This window comes from Lissotriton helveticus, chromosome 9 (assembly GCF_964261635.1).
Source record: "Lissotriton helveticus chromosome 9, aLisHel1.1, whole genome shotgun sequence".
NCBI lineage: Eukaryota > Metazoa > Chordata > Amphibia > Caudata > Salamandridae > Lissotriton > Lissotriton helveticus.
The window spans coordinates 868,252,563-868,273,355 of NC_136070.1; the positions used below are offsets into that span (position 1 = coordinate 868,252,563).

Consider the following 20,793-nt stretch of genomic DNA (forward strand, 5'->3'; position numbering starts at 1 on the left):
AGATTACAACGGGGGAGAAAGGTCCGCATTACGTACCCTTTCACTACTTGCAAAGATTTTCCTACGTTTATTTGCAAACAGGGAATACCTCCAAAAAGAACTAATTCCCAAACAGTCAATGTTCGGACAATCAATCAATCAATGAGGAATGAAATAGGTACGACGTGTTAAAGGCTTGCGTTACCTACCCTTCACTATCTGCAAAGGGAGAGAGAATATTCCTATTCTTCCTCGTTTGCAGGCAGAGAAGATCCTTAAGAGAACCAACTTCGAACAATTCAATGCTCGATTCAAACAATCAACAAGGGGTACTGTGAACACAAATGAACGCCGCTTATGTACATACGCATTGCTATTTTCAACAGGTTGTTCCTAATGTTTCTATTTTAGCGAGGTCAAAAAGAGATCCCATTAGTGGCCTACTGATTTTGCTCGATTCCTTTTGTTTTTTTACACGGTTTTTCGCTATCTGCAAAGACTAAACAGAGTATTTTGACTCTGTGCTTGTTTGTAAATAGAGAATGAACCAAAGAGAACAATCAATCAAATGGAGAGAGAAGCAGGCACGACGGATTACAAAGGGGGCAAAGGGCTGCGTTAACTACCCTTCACTATCTGCAAAGAGAGAGTACTCCTAATAGAAATGAGGGGTGGGGGGTAGCATTCAAAGCAGATCAGTGTGCATAAACACGAAAATGTTTTTACTTACCACGTACTTGACATTCGACAGCTTATGATATTTGCTATTAAAAAACCATTGAAATTCACTGAAAAAACCATAGGTTATAGACCATATATAGTTAGGAATTAGCATTTACAAAACCTTGAAAATTCACTGAAAAAACCATAGGTTATAGACCATATATAGTTAGGAATTAGCATTTAAAAAACCTTATTTTACTCACACAAAACCATTGAAATTCCATATATAGTTAGTTGCACTAACTATATATCGCGCACCCGCAATCCACTGCTGATGATGTCACATATTACATCATTCATGACATGGTCAGTGACATCACTGATGACATCACTGATGACATCTCAAATGACATCACTGATGATATCTCATTTGACATCAATGGTCACATCAATGATGATATCATTAATGTGACAATACAATGCATCTCCTCACACTTTAATATAACCTCTGTTACACCCAGTGTTAAATACAGAGTATAATTTTTGAAACCATTGACACACCAATACTAGTTACTACATACGCACTCACTGATTCCTACGTCTACACACACATTCACTCATTCACCCATACAATCATTCATACATACAATCACTCATCTTTACAACACTATCATATGCACTCATACACCTATACAGACACTCACACTCTGCCACTCATCCATGGAGTTACTCACACACCTAGTCAGTCCTGTAAAGAATCAATCACAGTTCCATTTTCTAATCTACACAGTTAAACATAGAGTACCTTACATTTTAAAACATATACTAACACATACTTACTCTCTTATAGAATCACTGATACAAGTACACATTGATCTGCACAGAGTCACACACCTCCCAGCCAGCCATACACACACTCAGTCTCCCATACAAATACTTGTGCAACCAATCAATAACCCATATAGCTACTTATATAGCTACTGATCAACACATGCAGCAGCTTGCACAACAACAGACATGCTGATGCACACTTTCAGACAGTTTAGTCACTAACCCGTGCATTTAGTAAGACGCATTTAATCACTCACTCATACAGTCAATCACGCACCTACTAAAACCTTCATTCAGACACTTATACATCCACTCATTCTTCAATATGTAAAACATATTTAAACTTTACAGAAACACATAATCACTGGATGTTGTCATCAGTGATGTCATTTGAGATGTCATCAGTGATGTCATCAGTGATGTCATTTGAGATGTCATCAGTGATGTCATCAGTGATGTCACTGACCATGTCATGAATGATGTAATATGTGACATCATCAGCAGTGGATTGCGGGTGCGCGATATATAGTTAGTGCAACTAACTATATATGGAATTTCAATGGTTTTGTGTGAGTAAAATAAGGTTTTTTAAATGCTAATTCCTAACTATATATGGTCTATAACCTATGGTTTTTTCAGTGAATTTTCAAGGTTTTGTAAATGCTAATTCCTAACTATATATGGTCTATAACCTATGGTTTTTTCAGTGAATATATATATATATATATATATATATATATATATATATATATATATATATATATATATATATATATATATATATATATTCATTACACAGTGGCAGGTGGTAGTTAGGTCTGAGGCTCCATAGGAAGAGCTTTTTTGTTTGCCAAATGACTTTGATGTCATTTGAGATGCCATCAGTGATGTTATCAATTATGCCAATGGACAGGTCATGGGTGATGTCATAGTGGAGGTCATAGGCAGTGCATGGGGGCCCAAGTAATAACTCAGTAAACGAATTAAATTTTAATTTTGGGGGATTGTCAGCGCTAGTTTTTTTATTACTTCAACATTTAACTTTAGCATCACTTTAACCTTTGTTTTGTTCAATGATTTATTTTTATTTTTTAAACGTAACTAAGATCTTATTACCATATCTAACTATAGTATCACTTTAACCTTTTTCAGTGAATACACACATATATGTATTCCACATGTTTTGGTGCTTAATCACTACAATGAGGTGGTATAAAGACCCATATTTCACAAAAAACAAGAAATACAGAAATATTTGACACTTCTTGTTAAATGTGTTTCTTTATCATGATAGCACCCCCCAAACCACAAAACAGACCTTTACAATTGTCACTTCTAGTAGGATTATGTTTCAAGCTCTTGTAAATTATGCCACAATTTTATCTAAATTACACAACAAATATTCAAACTATGCATCACATTCTCTCTCAGTACTCATTTAAGCAACACACAGCAATTTCTGTGAAATTTGTAAATAATGCAAATTATTTGGCAAATTATGTGGCAATGCAGCAATAGAATTGCATTAATCCACAGGCCCTCGCAGATGTTCACTAGTATATAAATATATTCAAGACAGCTGAATAAATACCTAAATATTGTAATTATATTAGTGTCCATTTTTATTTACACTTTGTAAAAACTGCTTTTTCCAGCTAAATTGTGCTAAATAAACTATGACTGTCTTTGGCCCACCATACACAGGTGGTGTTAGTCCCAGGCTGCTCCTCCAGAAATCACCTCTGCACACTTTATCATGCCCTGTGGTCAGCCAGGGACCTACAGGATGATGCCCTCTCATTGGATGCCAAGGATGACTGAGTGGGGATACCTCTTTGCGACTCTCCGACGGGTTGGTCCGGGGAAGACTTAATAGTCAAAGTTTCATGGCTTTACAATGTACCTACTACCCAATTTAACTGTTGGGGCATTCTCTGAGACCCATTCCCAGTCCGGCAGGGGATCTGGCAGGGCTGCTCGCTGTCACTCTTGCTGTTCCTTCTTGCCCTGGAACCCCTCACGGTCTCTCTTTACCATTCCCCGCACCTCACCAGTACTATCATCCCCAGTGGGACTTCCACCATTTATCTTTAAGCCGATGACATATTGCTTACCCTCCCAGACCTCCCTTGTTCCTTCCCCGCCCTCCTGGACATCCTCTCTGTCTTTGCAGTGCTCTTGGGGTATAGGGTTAACTTGGACAACAGCAGGCACTACCCATCTCACGGGTCAGGTGACCACTAGTGCAGCAGTATCTGCTTATCCCTTCCAATGGAAGCCCTCTCTCCTTAGGTACCTGGGGGTTTACATAAATCGAGCACTAGACCACATTGTGGAAGTAAAGCTCAATCCCCTGCTGGCCTGTAAGAAGTTGGACTATGAACAGTGGGCCAAACCCAAACTCTCGTAATGAGGTAGGGCATAGGATGTTGACACTGTCACGATATACCTACATCCTCAGCATGCTGCCCCTAATGGTCCCTCTTTCATTGCTGAGTTGCGTAGACCGGAGCATACAGTCTTTTGTCTGGAGGACCTCCCATCTCTCAGTAGCCAATGGTAAACTCCTGGCTCACCGATCTTGTGGGGCCTGGGTATATGCTCAGTGGAGCACTATGCTCTGGCCCTGCACTTTGCTCAGCTCACTTGCATGAATCCCGGGATTCCAAATCGGCCACAGTGGGTGCTGGCAGAGTGCACCCTGCAAAGTTGCCCACAGGGACTGCACCCATTCTACAAGAGTGGCACACCTATGTGAAGCCCCTCGAACCAATTCTGCAAGCCATTGTCAAATAATGCCGGTGAGCCGCCACCTCTTCAGGGTGGATTCTCTTCTTCACAACCATGCACCATAAGGGGGCAACTCTGGCATCCGTATAAGTGGTGAGTGTTGAAGTGGGAGGTGTGCCATTCTGCTGGCATCAACAGGTTCCATCAAGTTCTCGGACAGGGTGCCCTGAAATCCATTGCAGTGCATTTGAAGAATTTGGTCTCCCATCCGTCCTGGCCATATTTGCTGCTTTGACATTGCCTCAATCTTTGCCTGAGTGCACAGCCCTGGGTCTTCCAGCCCTCTCCTGTAGTCTCCTACCTTAGAGAACGAGTCCGCTTCTGCGAGTGATGTCTGGCCTCTATAGCCTCCTGAGCAATCATCTTTTCTCCCTACCCTTTCTAAATAGCCTCCATATCACATGGCAAACTAGACTGCAAACAGAATATGAACCAGAGGATTGGGTGGATCTTCTGGAGGCATTGGATCATGGGGACTTTAAGTCACTGCATGACTGGCACTGGACTCCCATAAAACTGCAGGCAGCAGGCTTGTTACCTAATGCAAATTACTGGCACTGCTCCCACAACTGATGTGACCTGATACACGCCTCATGTGATTGCTCCTCAGTACAACCTTTTTGGGAGGCAGTCGGCCCCACTCTGAGTGAGATGCTAAAAATAACGTCACCCCTGCCTCGCTCCTGATCCTTCTACATGATCTGACGACCTCTCTGGACCTTTCCCACCATCTACTGCATATGGCTATCACCACAGCTAAGTTCTGCATTCTCTGCCACTGGCACCCCCCCCCCCATGATGAATGGCCTTCAATAATGTACCAGACAGCCTCCTATGACCAGGTCATATATAACCTACAGGATAAGGATAAGACCTTCCTCCTCATCTAGGCTCCTTTCCTCTGGGATAAAGCCTACTCGCCCTTCATTGAGAGCACCCCTGTCCCCAAATGGGTGACCGGATAATATATCACACTGACACTGCCCTTGAGATCCCGTCTGGTCATGATCCTTGAGGGTGTATGCCTATTTCCCCCACTTTCCTCTCGCACTCCCGACTTTTCCACATCTCTCTTCTTCTTTGCCTCTCATATTTTTTGCCTCTTCCCCCTTCTCTCCCTATTCTCTCGACTTCCCCCCACCCCACCCCCCAGCTTGTGGAGGAGAGTATGGAATTTCTGTTTGCTTTTCCTCCATTCATTTCTTTTTATCAAGTTACATTTATCTGGCCACCCCCTCACCCACACTGGCTATTCTGGGTAAAGGTGTGGACTCACATGTCCTCCTTGATATTGTCCTTCCTTGTCCTTCAAGAACCCCTGCCTCCTGGGAACACCACATGCTATGTACCTAGCGCTCTGTTTCATCTTGCATTGTGTTTATTGGTATAGTATTACTCTTTCACATGTGGTACCTTATGCTCCCTGTCCCTCCTTACCCTATACACTGCTTTGTTTTAATCTTTCAGTAAAGACTTGTGGAACAAAAAAGAATTGGAAGCTTATTGCAACTCAGGCCAAAACATTTTTGCAAATCTCTTGTAACAATCCATCATTTTGTTGCAGTTTGTGCATAGTTTTATTAATCATATCAATGGCTTATATTTTCAAATGTTCGAACCATGGCACACACAAACAAACCTTTAAGCCTCATTTAAAGCACACTCTTCCTGATCCTATCCGAGATAATGTTTATTTTTAATTTTTATTGTAGACTTATAAACAATATTCTCTTTTTCGTCCTTTCTGTTCATGGTTGATTAGTACCAGCGGAGACGTCGAGATGTCCCGTGGAGCCTGACAAAGATGGCGCACCTGATTGGAACTAACCATAATGCATTAGTTCAGCAGGATCTTAAGAAATAAACGTTTTTCCCTGCATGCCTGAATCTGAATTTAGACGGAGAACCATTTAGGCAATGCTGCGCCTTAAATTAACCACATCAGTGCAACAACTGAAAATAAATACTGGTGTCTTTTTTTTATTATTTGCATTTTTTCATTTAAAGCACCAGAATAGGTTCAGGTTTAGGGATTTATAGAGCGCATGGCTACCCTTAGGCATCCCCAAGCTGTATGAGGCAAGACAGGGAGAATTCCAGCAGATAAGCATAGGGAAACAGCCATGTTTTCAGTCATTCGCAGCTCTGGGTCAAATACTGTTCCATAGCTTGGGTATTAGGTGTTTGAAAGAACTCCCACCCCATCTCGATCTTTTGATTCTGGTGGTATTCATCAGAAATTTGATCCTGATCTGAGATGGCGACGGGGTAAGTACTGAGAGATCAATTCTCGTACCAACGTGTGGCCTTTCCCGTGCATAGCTCTGTAAGCCACACCGAGGGACTTGTATTTGATCCTAGCCAGGACCGGCAGCCAGTGAAGCTCCTTGAGGGAGGGTCTAACTGACTGATGCCTTGGTATTTTCAGAAGCAGTCTGGCTGCTGCATTCTGTACCACCCGCAGTCTGTCTGTGAAATATTTGGGGGAGCCCAAGTATAAGGAGTTACCATAGTCAAGCCTTGACACGACCAAGGCTTGAACCACTGTCTTCCTTGATTTTTCTGGGTGGAGGCTCATCATTTTCCTGATCATTCGGAGCATCCCAAAGCAGGTGCTTGCTAGTTTCTTTGCTTGTATCTCCATCGTTAGGTTCTGGTCCATCCACAGCCCAAGATTTTTTATGGAGTTTTTTGAGGGAGGTAGGGTACCCCATTTGGCTGGCCAGGGGATCTCCTAGCGTGGGCTGAAATTGCTGCCAAGGATCATGAGCTCAGTTTTGTCCCCGTTCGGCTTAAGGCTGCAATCAGCCATCCAGGAGCCAATTTATTCCAGGTATTGGGCTAGCTGCCTATGGTCTGAGTTGATTGAGACTGCTAGTTGTGTGTCATCTGCATATGAGGGACCCCTCATGGGGCTGAAAAGGAGCCTGAGAAAATTCCGGCCTCCATGCATTGGAAAGATCTGTACTCCAGGGAAGAGGCCAGCCATTTGATGGCTGTACCCTTGATTCTGATCCCCTTCAGCCTGTTGACCAGTATGGCGTGGTCTACCGTGTCAAAGGCTGCGCTGCGATCTAGCAGCACTATTGCAGTGGCTCTTCCCTGGTCTAAAAGGTATTTCAGTTTTTCAGTGACAACAAGCAAGGCTGACTCAGTGCTGTGTTTTGATCGAAATCCCATCTGTGTCTGATGTATGATACCATTGTCTTCTAAGAATTGCGAGATAGTGCGATTAACGTGTTTCTCGGCTAACTTGCCCGAGATGAGTAGTAACGAGATTGGACGGTAGTTTGCCAGAGAGGCAGGGTCAAGTTGGGGTTTCTTCAATAGAGGTTTAACAATGGCATGCTTCCACTCTTTAGGTACAGTCCCACTTTCGAGAGCTAGGGAAATGAGGTGGTGGAGTTGGGGTAGGACACTTTTCCCACCTTGGACAAGAATATGAGGTGGGGTCGGATCTAGAGGGGACCCTGAATTAATATTCTGTAGTAGGGACCCAACTTCTTCCTCACTCAGTTCGGGGAAAGAGAGCAGAGCAGGGGGGGAAGAGGGTGGTTGCTGTTCTGTGTTCCTGGCAGAGTCGGAGGGGATGTTGGAGGCTGCGGTGAGTGTTGATGCAGTGCTGATGTTGGTGTGGAGTGAGTTGTATATGTTTTCTACCTTGCTCTTAAAAAAACGAGGCTAGCTCATTACATCTCTTTTTTGAGCACTGGGAGATATGTGTGCCTGAGTCAAGAGTAGAGAAGGACTTTACCATTTTAAACAACTCCTTTGAAGAGTTGGAGGACTTCTCGATTTTTCCTTCGAAGAAGACAGCCTGCGCTTTCCTAATTTCCTTATGATATTGCTGGATGGCTAATTTGTAGGCTATTTTAAGCTCGGGGTCATACGTTTTTCTCCATTTTTGTTCTAGTTTTTTACAGCTTTTCTTTTGGGCGACCAACTCACGAATGAAAACAGGATGATCTGCTAGAGTTTTTTGGATTTATTGGGTCTGGTTTCTTAAAATTTCGGTCTATAAATCCATGTATCCAGGATACCCAATTTTTATGGGCTTCTTTTAGATCTTTTGATTCTGGTGGGTGAGATGACTTTAGGCCTTGCCATTTACTTCCCAGTACTGGGCTAACTGTTTTTGGCTCTGTGAGGTGGGATTTTAGAAACTGGATTGGGATGAAGAATTGGTCTGTTCAATTGGATGAATTATTTCTTTTCTCTAAACTTTTCCAACTTTGCATGTGTGCTATAGTGTACATCACACATAAAAACTTGGAAATGTATTAAACTATGTCTTAGCATAGTATTTTGCACTGGAATGGTACCCTTCTTAAACAAAACCTATAAAGGCTGAAAAAAGCTGGTTCATTTTGTGAGGCGTAGGCTATTCATTTTCTGTCAACATATGTGCATCTTAATAGTATTTTCTGATGCTGGAAAGAGATATATTCTAAACTTAAAAGGGTTACTCTGTAAGGCTGCAGGCACTATTCTGGGAGTGCCTTCTTTCCAGAATAATGATCTCATCATGCCATTTTTTCACATCTTTCAGATATATGCCTTATTATGGTTTGCAATGTGTATAGAAATCAAGAAAGTATGATTGTGTTGAACAGGGCTTTGACCTTTCAGGGCAGAGGGAGAGCAAGATTCTTCCAAAGTGAAACCTCCACAGTAAGTTCAGGTACCAAATGATCCAAATGATGAATATAACCTTGATCGATGTCAATATCTCCAAACATTCCATGGTTCATGTTCAGTTCTGAAAGGTGTAAGAAACCCATGCACCATGATACATATTCTAAATGAGAGCAGAAAGGATTTTGACCTGTTACTTTGAAGTCCTTAAAATATCAAATATTGATTTTAACCTGTCAAGTGAGCTTCTGGAGTTGTCCATTTATAATGAAATGTTGTTCTGTTAAGTAAAAGTTATTCATCCCAGCCATTACTCGATTTCTAGTATCTACACTTGGCGTCTTTGCACATTTATTCACCCAAAGATTTGATTATTAAGGCAACAATATAAGTGGGCATCCCTGTTGGATCTCTCTATGTGCAATAAAAGCCCTTGATTAGTAATCTGTAAATGTTGGATTAAATGTACCCCCGACCTTTTTAGATTGGGTAAATGCTATTAAATATGTAATGAAATTGGATATAGCTACAAGAAAAGAGAATAGCAAGAAGAGGGCCTTTTGGGCACCATGTATAGGCTGGCTGGACAATCTCTAGACTAAATTGGGGGTATATGAGTCCAATGATTATGCCTCTACATGGAGTTACTTTACCACTCGGGTCAGTTCTTGGGCTGCACAGATAGAAGAGCAGAACAGACCAATTTTGAGAGGTTCTGTGTAAAGTGCAAACCATTAAGATCAGACTTCTCTTGCTGGTGCCAACACGAAGAGGGACAGCTGAGGAAATCAATATAGGCTTGAAAAGATCTAATGGTGTATGCGGACAAAAATAAATAAATAAAAGCCCTTGATTGTGAAACGTCAATTCTTACCTTGGCCAGTGGGGCACTATATAATAATATTACTCCTGATGAGAAGTGTGGCCCAAAGCCCATTTTTTCTATGACTAGGAGTAGGAAGGACCTCTGGACTGAATTGACCTTATCTACATCCAGCAATGCTGAGACAATTGGTTCTGCAGCCCTCGCTGCATACGATCTATCACTCAAATCATCCATTCTTCAGATTGAAATCTTCCCCCAGGATCTGTATGTCCTGAGGAAGATCTCTTAGGAGTGTGCCCAGGTGTCTAGCCTTACTGATTGATATATATATATATATATATATATATATATATATATATATATATATATATATATATATATATATATATATATATATATATATTACCTACTGGCGGTCGCCAGTAGGTATATATAGTTAGGATTTTTTCTCTATGGGTTTTTTGAAAATTCTATGTCTAATAACTTTGGCGTTTGTGGACGGAATTGGCTGAAATTTTCAGGAAAATGGCACATTTTGTTTCTGAGCAGCCCCTGAAAATTGTGGGGGGGTTCGTCAAGGGGGGGCCGAGAAAAAAGGGGGGTCCCAAAACGCGTTTTTCCCATGTTAATTTCCATAGGGCGGTTGGCCTCACTTTTAGCCCGAACGGCTGAATGGATTTGCACGAAACTTGGCAAAATTGTAGGGACTGGTAGCCCGATGTGCCTTTTGTAGGTCTCAATATATGTGCTCCAGTGGATTTTGAGAAATTAACGTTTAAAAAAAGATATATATCTGTAACAGCGGACCGGGCAGCGCTCTGGTTCGCGGACTTTTCGCGCAACGGAGCTTTGTGAAGCGAAGCTGATTGGTTCTCCGGCGTCTGTCAACATTCCAAACAGTCCGTAGCGGCCGCCATCTTGTCTCTCGGTAGGATCGAGAGACAAGAGGAGGTCAAAACAAAGGGGGAAATAACTATAAGGGGGCATAGTAGATCCTCGCTGACCCCCTAGGTTTGATGTGGAGGTTTTAAAAGGGCCCCGCGGGGCAAAAAAAAATAATAATAATAATAATCGAACGGCTGAATGGATTTGCACGAAACTTGGCAAAATATTAGGGACTGGTAGCCCGATGTGCCTTTGCTAGGTCTCAATATATGTGCTCCAGTGGATTTTGAGAAATTAACGTTCAAAAAAAGATATATATCTGTAACAGCGCTCCGCTTCGCGTAACGGAGGTTTGCGAAGCTGATTGGTCATTCTGTCACTGGGCTATAGTTGGGCTACATCTGGCTGATATTTGGGCTACATTTGTTTTTTTGTGTGTCTGGCGGCCATCTTTGGGCTACATTGGGCTACATTGGGCTTCATTGGGCTACATTCGGCTAATTAGCAAATAGCTCATCGCAAACTAGGAATGGTAAAGAATCGCTATTTATTCCTTAAAGTTCGCTATTTAGGAAATGCAAAAAACTTTGATGATACATATGGCGGTTCATCTCTAACAAGATAAGAAGCATAGGGATACATTTATGATGACTGGCGCATCACCAGGGATGTGTTAGTCATTCTGTGCCGCTGTTCCGTCACCTATGGTGTGCTGCATTTACAATGCGGCGCATCATGGGGCAAAAACAGCACAGATGCGTGATGTATCTGTGCCGTAAAGGTGGCGCATTGCTGGAGTTGTATCGCAAGTGTGATGAAGCTCCAGCAAGGGTCGGGGGTGCCCCTGTCGCAGGGTTTCTGTTCTCACACAGAACTGTGGACAGAGGATTGGAACCTCGGCGAATGCATTGCTGGAGTTGTATCGCAAGTGTGATGAAGCTCCAGCAAGGGTCGGGGGTGCCCCTGTCGCAGGGTTTCTGTTCTCACACAGAACTGTGGACAGAGGATTGGAACCTCGGCGAATTAGGGTGTCCCAAAACTCACGTTAGTAATCAAAAACTCCTTAGCAAGCTAGGTACAGTGTCACATTGGATATAACAAACTCTCAATGTTTAGACAATCCAGAATATGAACTTATAGTACCTCAGGATACGTGGAACTCATGAACAGTCGGTCGTTATAGATTTCTTAGAAACCAGAACATGGAGTTAAGAATGAACAGATGTGTATTTGAAATGTTTATTTACTAATGCCGTCTTCTCAGGCGTAGTACCTTAGATAATAAAAGTACACATATTATCAGTAGCAAAATTACCAGCATAGTTACTAGTACATAAAAAGTGAATGGTGATAGTATGTTAACATGCTGTAAATGAATAAGAGTTAGCAACACTTATAAGCAGCCGCGGGCCGTGGAGGGAGTTACGGTGAGGCAGGGAGGCGGGGAGGGGGAGAAGCAGGGTGGAGAATACAAGTACACATATTATCAGTAGCAAAATTACCAGCATAGTTACTAGTACATAAAAAGCGAATGGTGACAGTATGTTAACATGCTGTAAATGAATAAGAGTTAGCAACACTTATAAGCAGCCGCGGGCCGTGGAGGGAGTTACGGTGGGGCAGGGAGGCGGGGAGGGGGAGGGGCAAGGTAGAGAGGGCTCCACCCTGCTTCTCCCCCTCCCCGCCTCCCTGCCCCATCGTAACTCCCTCCACGGCCCGCGGCTGCTTATATCTCACCCTCCCTAATACACATATTATATTATTTGCTAAGAAGGTCTCTTTGTGTTGGTTTAGGGCGTGCCCATACTTTAGTGTCTTAGATTTGAAGGAATCACATCAGCATACACCAGCTCTCTCTTCATGTGAACCGCATCAACTGTTGTGTATGTGTGTTCGGCAAAGCAATATAAAACCCGCCTCATGCCCAGAATTGGCAGAAGTTGCACTTATGTTATGAGTATGAAGTCGTGGAGATCAGACCTCATAACAATTCTGTATCGTGTTGTTCTTGAAACTTTAGCACTCGCTGTACAGATATAGTTTAACAAGTAAAGCAGATAGTAGACCAATAACATATTATTCTCATGTAAACCACGATGAACTACTAGGTGGAAAGCTAAAGCAACAACTAAGTGTCGTGTGCAGAAGTTGCAAAAAAGGAAAAATGGCGTTTAAACCGGTAATGAGCCCATGCTAACTTAACACGGTGTAAAGATATCCAGGACCTAGATGACACCTCCTCATGATCCGGAAACGAACTGAATAAGATAATAGAAGTGCCATCTCATGAGAGCAGATTGCAAGTTTATATGTGGACGGTCCGCAAGGTAAAGCATTAAAAACTAGGAAAATTTAATGCTAAAGAAAAATAAAACAGCCAAGTACTTTATCGAGTCTTAAGCCAATAGGCAAGGTAAATAATAAAAACTTGACAAATAAGTCAATGAATTGTCAATGAAATGCTAGTACTCAGCATATCAAACATGAAAAAGGTCTATGACATAACTGTGTATGCAAAATAAGCTGCAACAGCCTCCAATAGGAAGTCACCGTCTTCATCCGAAAACAGTTCAGCCATCCAATTTAAAAGCGGAAAAGAACATACGTGCTCTCCCAGCACCGGATCCTCTATCACCATCAGAGGACAGCTCGGTGGGTTTTCAAGAAAGCTCTGTTCCAAGAAAGACTGTGCTGCCGCCAGTAAATTCCAGGGACCAAGTAGTCCATGCATCAATGCCACAGCCATAATCCTTTCGCCAGGACAAACCAACTCGTGAGTAATGATAGGAGTCATCAGCTGATTAAAGTCGACGTCAGGAGAAACCGGTCCGCAGAGACACAAATCAATGGCCCAATCGAAATCACAGGTCAGGCAGTGAAATACAGGCTGGACACAGGTGAAGTAGGAGAATCGAAAAGATAATCCATATGCCGTGCTTAATATCGCCAACGGCATTGTGCCATAATATTCTAGCATGCGATTGCGGAACAGTGTCAGCAGCTGCAGGGTGGGAGGTTGCATAGGAGGGACATCCATATTTAAAAATGTAAAAAAGCACAAGAGCGTCCGCTGGTAATGCAAGTAAAAATGCCAATCCACGAACCAGAGTGCAGAAAATGGAATGGAAGGAAGCAGGGATGACTCCAAAGATTTTCTCAAATGAAGTCACGAGACCACTGGTAACAACTTTAAAAAAGTGCGCCAGGGACTTTGTGGAGGATGCGTTAAAGATAGTCGGAAACATGTTGCTGAAATTGAAAGGCAAATCTTAATTGAAAAGGGTGTGCACCTCTGTACGGGTGTTCGCTATGTGAAGTACGAAAGTTTCACGGGCCGAACTCAAGGCCACCTCTCTCTGAGACAAAAGAGCTCTTATTCTTGCCATGCCGTTGAAACGTGTCCCAAGGTTGGTATTTGTGGCCAGATTGAAAACTCCCTGTGTTCATGTGTGGGAGGAAATAGAACATTTCTGCAGCAAATAACCCGTTCACTTACTGTTACGATAAAAGGAATACTTTTAATTAACTCAGAACAATCTTCATTATTGAGCATCAAATAACTACCATTTTCCAACAACTTGAACGTGGGGATGATAGCAGGAACTGGCGTGCCTTGCAACACGCAAGCCATATTTGGTCGGTGTTTGTTGCATGAACCGTGTAACTGTATGTGCCTACACATTAGTGAATGATCTGGCGTCTCAGTGCATTCCTCTCCATTCAGATAAACTTCTTGATCATCTTTGAAACATCTGTATGTGTATGGAAGCGACCAGACCTCATGAAGAAAAGCACTACCTAAAGGTTCATAACGACCTATTGGTATATATTTCATACAATTTGAAAACTTATATAAAGCAAAAGGCAGCGTTATTAAACCGTGGATAAGGCATGTTGCCAAAAAACCCGCAATCCTCTGCTGATGATGTCACTGAGCATGTCATGAATGATGTAATATGTGACATCATCAGCAGTGGATTACGGGTAATAGTATCTCTAGTTTACTCCCCTATAGCTGTCTTTCTTTTAACATAAGTGTCTGTTTCCTTCCCTTATACTTACTGTTTTTGGTTCGCTTCCGGTTCGCGTACCGGGGAGCGAACTGGGAAGCGAACTAAGAGAAATAGAGGTTGGCACAGTTCCAAATATTGTACCAATTTTTTAATAACGGGGAGGTAGTTCTGAAAAGAACTTTTTTTTTTATTTTTCTGAACATTTTTTTACTGTTTTTGAATTTTTCGGAACAGTTTTATATTTTTTTGGGTTTTTCTTGGAGGGGGCAATGAAAACGATTCATTGTAAAGGGCTCAACAGGAGCAACAAAACAAAAAAAAGAAGTATTTATTATTTTGGGCGTTTCGGACAAACTTGCATATGATAGTCAATAGCTCTGTTGATCAGAGTGATGCTTTTTTCTCCGTAGGAAATGAATCCATCGCAAAATGCGCAGATGTGTTTTACATCACCAAATCTCATTTGTATATTTGGCACCATCTCCCTGCCCTCTGGTCCCGTTACTTCCGGTACAACAGATCTTCTGGCCATAATAGGGAGATTATCTAGGTCGTTCCGAAACTGTGCAGCACTGTAGTTGTTAGGATGCCACCTAGTCATATGGCGATGCATTGTGTAGTTTCCGAAACTGTATTTTTTGTCGGTCCCTCTGGACAGTCTATCTTGACATATAAGGCAAGTTACGTATCTTGCATTTACTTTTTTCTGACCTTTGGGAATTTTAAAAAATTGCCAAATGAAGTTTTCTTTCCGGTGAGACGTCCTGGGCTGCTCAGGCAAAAACTGCCTCTCTTCGTGCTCGTCCTCCTGTTCCTCTTCTTCTTCTTCTTGTTGAATTATAACTTGAGCAGGTGGTCCACTCTTCCTTGGATGTGGTGGAGGTGGTGGGGAAGCACCAGCTGAAGCTACTAAAGAAGCCATTGCTCAGTGATCACAAAGGGTCTTTCTCTCACAATGATGAAAGTCAGAGTGAGGAAAGAAAGAAGGAGGGATTTTCATCATTTGGGAAAAACAAGAGTTCTCAACCAATCAAAAGTGTTCATTTTAGATTATATGACCTAGTCTTACATCATTAGGAAACCAAAAGTGAAATGAACCAATGAAAAGTGTTATTACCAAGTCACATGACTTGCTGTGTTTACGTTAAGCGCTTTGCAGGGCCTCCCGGTTTGCTTCCAGAAACCTGCGCTTTGCGACTCGCTTCGCGTACCAGTTCGCTAACGTAGTACGTCATATGACGTATCACGCGACAACGTGAAACGTCATGCGGACGGGAGGCGTCACGATGTTGTTTTGTAACGCGGCACTTGCGGTAAAGAAACGTTTACCGGCTCGCGGTCTATTTCGCGGCATCAAGGTCAGCTAACGGGAAGCTTCCCGATTTGCGAAGCGGGAACGAAGAAAAAAAAATATTAAAAAAAAAAATTATTCATAAACATATAAAATATATTTTTGGATTTAAAGAAGAATACATTTTACAGCTACAGATATTAGCTGTTAAAAAACCAATGAAATTCACAGAAAAAACCATAGGTTATGGACCATATATAGTTAGGAATTAGCATTTACAAAACCTTGAAAATTCACTGAAAAAACCATAGGTTATAGACCATATATAGTTAGGAATTAGCATTTACAAAACCTTGAAAATTCACTGAAAAAACCATAGGTTATAGACCATATATAGTTAGGAATTAGCATTTAAAAAACCTTATTTTACTCACACAAAATCATTGAAATTCCATATATAGTTAGTTGCACTAACTATATATCGCGCACCCGCAATCCACTGCTGATCATGTCACATATTACATCATTCATGACATGGTCAGTGACATCACTGATGACATCACTGATGACATCTCAAATGACATCACTGATGACATCACTGATGACATCTCATTTGACATCATTCTTGTGCTAATACGATAAACCTCTTCAGACTCTAATATAACCTTAGATACACTCAGTGTATACAGACACTCACACACTGCCACTCATCCATGGAGTTACTCACACACCCAGTCAGTCATGCAAAGAAACAATCTCACCTCCATTTCTTCAACTATACAGTTAAACACACCTTACTTATTGAAACATATACTAACACATATTTACTCTCTTATACAATCCCTGATACAAGGTCACAATGAGCGATACAACCACTCACTCATTCAGTGGCTCTCATGCACAGTTATTTATATATGCCAACTCTCACATGTACTGTGTTTTACATATGTACTTACTATGACATGTAGCATTGAGATATCCATTCACTCATCAATACACTCATGCACACAGTCAACTGCCCATGTAGCTGTTTCCACATGCACTCTTGAACTCATACACCTAGTGAATAAACTGCTCACACATCTATGCATAGAGTCACACACCTTCCAGCCACCCCCACACAAACTCAATCTCCCATAGAAATACTTGGGCAACCAATTAATAACACATATAGCCTCTCGTATAGCTAATGATCAACACATGCAGCAGTTTACAGAACAACAGACATAATGATGCACAAATTAAGACAGTTTAGTCACTAACCCATGCATTCAGTGAGACACATTTAATCACTCACTCATACAGTCAGTCATGCACCTACTAAATCCTTCATCCAGACACTTATACATCCACTCAAGACATATTTTAACTTTACAGAAAAATACAGTCACTGGATGTTGTCATCAGTGATGTCATCAGTGATGTCATTTGAGATGTCATCAGTGATGTCATCAGTGATGTCACTGACCATGTCATGAATGATGTAATATGTGACATGATCAGCAGTGGATTGCGGGTGCGCGATATATAGTTAGTGCAACTAACTATATATGGAATTTCAATGGTTTTGTGTGAGTAAAATAAGGTTTTTTAAATGCTAATTCCTAACTATATATGGTCTATAACCTATGGTTTTTTCAGTGAATATATATATATATATATATTCACTGAAAAAACCATAGGTTATAGACCATATATAGTTAGGAATTAGCATTTACAAAACCTTATTTTACTCGCACAAAACCATTGAAATTCGCATATATAGTTAGTTGCACTAACTATATATCGCGCACCCGCAATCCACTGCTGATCATGTCACATATTACATCATTCATGACATGGTCAGTGACATCACTGATGACATCACTGATGACATCTCAAATGACATCACTGATGACATCTCAAATAACATCACTGATGACATCACTGATGACATCACTGATGACATCTCAAATGACATCACTGATGACATCACTGATGACATCACTGATGACATCTCAAATGACATCACTGATGACATCACCGATGACATCTCATTTGACATTACTGATCACATCACTGATGACATCATTCATGTGATAATACGATGAACCTCTTCAGACTCTAATATAACCTTAGATACACTCAGTGTAAACAGACACTCACAGACTGTCACTCATCCATGGAGTTACTCACACACCTAGTCAGTCATGCAAAGAATCAATCACACCTCCATTTCCTCAACTATACAGTTATACACACCTTACTTATTCAAACATATACTAACACATATTTACTCTCTTATACAATCCCTGATACAAGTTCACAATGATCCATACAGCCACTCACACATTCACTGGCTCTTATGCACAGTTATTTATATATGTCAACTCTCACATGAACTGTGTTTTACATATGTACTTACTTTGACATGTAGCACTGAGATATCCATTCACTCACCAATACACTCATGCACACAGTCAACCGCCCATACAGCTGTTTCCACATGCACTTTTGAACCCATACATCTAGTGAATCAACTGCTCACACATCTATGCACAGAGTCATACACCTCCCAGCCACCCACACACACACTCAGTCTCCCATACAAATACTTGGGCAACCAATCAATAACCCATATAGTTACTCATATAGCTACTGATCAACACATGCAGCAGTTTACAGAACAATAGACATAATGATGCACAAATTAAGACAGTTTAGTCACTAACCCATGCACTCAGTGAGACACATTTAATCACTCACTCATACAGTCAGTCATGCACCTACTAAATCCTTCATCCAGACACTTATACATCCACTCATTCTTCAATATGTAAGACATATTTTAACTTTACAGAAACATACAGTCACTGGATGTTGCCATCAGTGATGTCATCAGCGATGTCATTTGAGATGTCATCAGTGATGTCATCAGTGATGTCACTGACCATGTCATGAATGATGTAATATGTGACATGATCAGCAGTGGATTGCGGGTGCGCGATATATAGTTAGTGCAACTAACTATATATGCGAATTTCAATGGTTTTGTGTGAGTAAAATAAGGTTTTGTAAATGCTAATTCCTAACTATATATGGTCTATAACCTATGTTTTTTTCAGTGAATTTTCAAGGTTTTGTAAATGCTAATTCCTAACTATATATGGTCTATAACCTATGGTTTTTTCAGTGAATTTCAATTGTTTTTTAATAGCAAATATCAAAAGCTGTAAAATGTATTCTTCTTTTAAAGGAAAAATATATTTTATATGTATTTAATATAATTTTTTTATGTATATACATTTTTTGAGGGAACTATCATGCTGAAGAAGAGTGTGGGGAAAAAAAAAACCAAAGAGGAGGACTAAGAGGAAAGAAGAATCAGTTCAAAAATACAATTGCTTTAAAGCATGAAGTGCTTTTCCACACATTTACATTTAAATGACCCATATTAGAACATACAAAATATCTACAGAGGAGACGGTGTACATTGAATTTTAGACTCTTCATTGGTACCTACATGTTGGTACTTACATCACCCACACAACACAACAGCTCTATTCAGAGCTACCCTACCTCAAAGCACTCTAAAATATTATTTTAATATTTCCCTTGGTTTTCCCCTTGTTACGCTTTCCAGAACGCTACCCGGTGCGCGGACCGGGCGCTAACCGTGCGAAAATTTGAAAAAAAAGGTTTGTTTTTTTACATATATGGGCCTCCTCAGCCACCCTCAGAAAACCTAGGGGGTCAGGATATGTCTCCCGTGCCCCCTTATACCCATTCCCAACATTGTTTATCCTCCATCTTGTGACTAAATTCGTCCGAAACACAAGATGGCGGACTCCCGTTACGCTACCGGTGAGCTACCCGGTTCGCGTACCGGGTAGCGCTTCCACCGCGAAAAATCGAAAAAAAATGTCTTTTCTTTTTTTGCCCCGCGGGGCCCTTTAATAGCCCCCACATCAATCCTAGGGGGTCAGGAGGGGTCTACCTTGCCCCCTTTCATTCATTTCCCCCTTTGTTTATTTCCACCTCTTGTCCGCTTCTCCTCGCGAAGTTCCGTTACGCGTCTGGTACGCGAACCGGGGCGCTAACCGGGACGCTGTCACAGATATATATATTTTTTTGAACGTTAATTTCTCAAAATCCACTGGAGCACATATCTTGAGACCTAGCAAAGGCACATCGGGCAAACAGTCTCTACAATTTTGCCAAGTTTCATAGAAATCCATTCAGCCGTTCGAGCTAAAAGTGAGTCCAACTGCCCTATGGAAAACTCAATGTTAAAAACACGTTTTGGGACCCCTCTTTTTCTCGCCCCCCGCTTGATGAAACCCCCCCAAACTTTCAGGGGACGCTCAGAAACAAAATGTGCCATTTGCCTGAAAATTTCTGCCAATTCCGTCCATCAACGCCAAAGTTATTCAAAATAGAATTTTCAGAAATCCCTATTCAAAAAAATCCTAACTATATATACCTACTGGCGACCGCCAGTAGGTAATATATAAATATATTTTTCTTTGAGAAATAAACTAAGTTGAATCTGTATCACCGAGTGCGCGCTTTGCTTATCTAGCAACCTTGGATTGATATATATATATATATATATATATATATATATATAACATTTCTATGGCAAAATGAAACCCCTCATTTTGTTCCTTTTCAAATTAAATGTATTAAGTGTTACCACTTTATTCCAATCAAGATGACTTCAGGTGTGCCATACTTTTGTCATAAGTAAGACTGTTAGCGTTCTAGTTGTTCTTTAGAACACTCTGGGACATTCTGTCATTGGGCTATAGTTGGGCTACATCTGGCTGATATTTGGGCTACATTTGGGCTCTTTTGTCTCTGGTGGCCATCTTGGGAGACTGCATATCAGAATTTTTTTA

The 20,793-nt window shown here is 41.2% G+C and overlaps 1 protein-coding gene across 1 annotated transcript in view; it reads left to right on the top strand.

The window, feature by feature from the left end:
- LOC144781932 (leucine-rich repeat and fibronectin type III domain-containing protein 1-like protein) overlaps positions 1 to 20,793 on the top strand; it is a 568,434-nt gene that overhangs the window by 74,494 nt on the left and 473,147 nt on the right. The gene's annotated exons all lie outside the window — the stretch shown is intronic.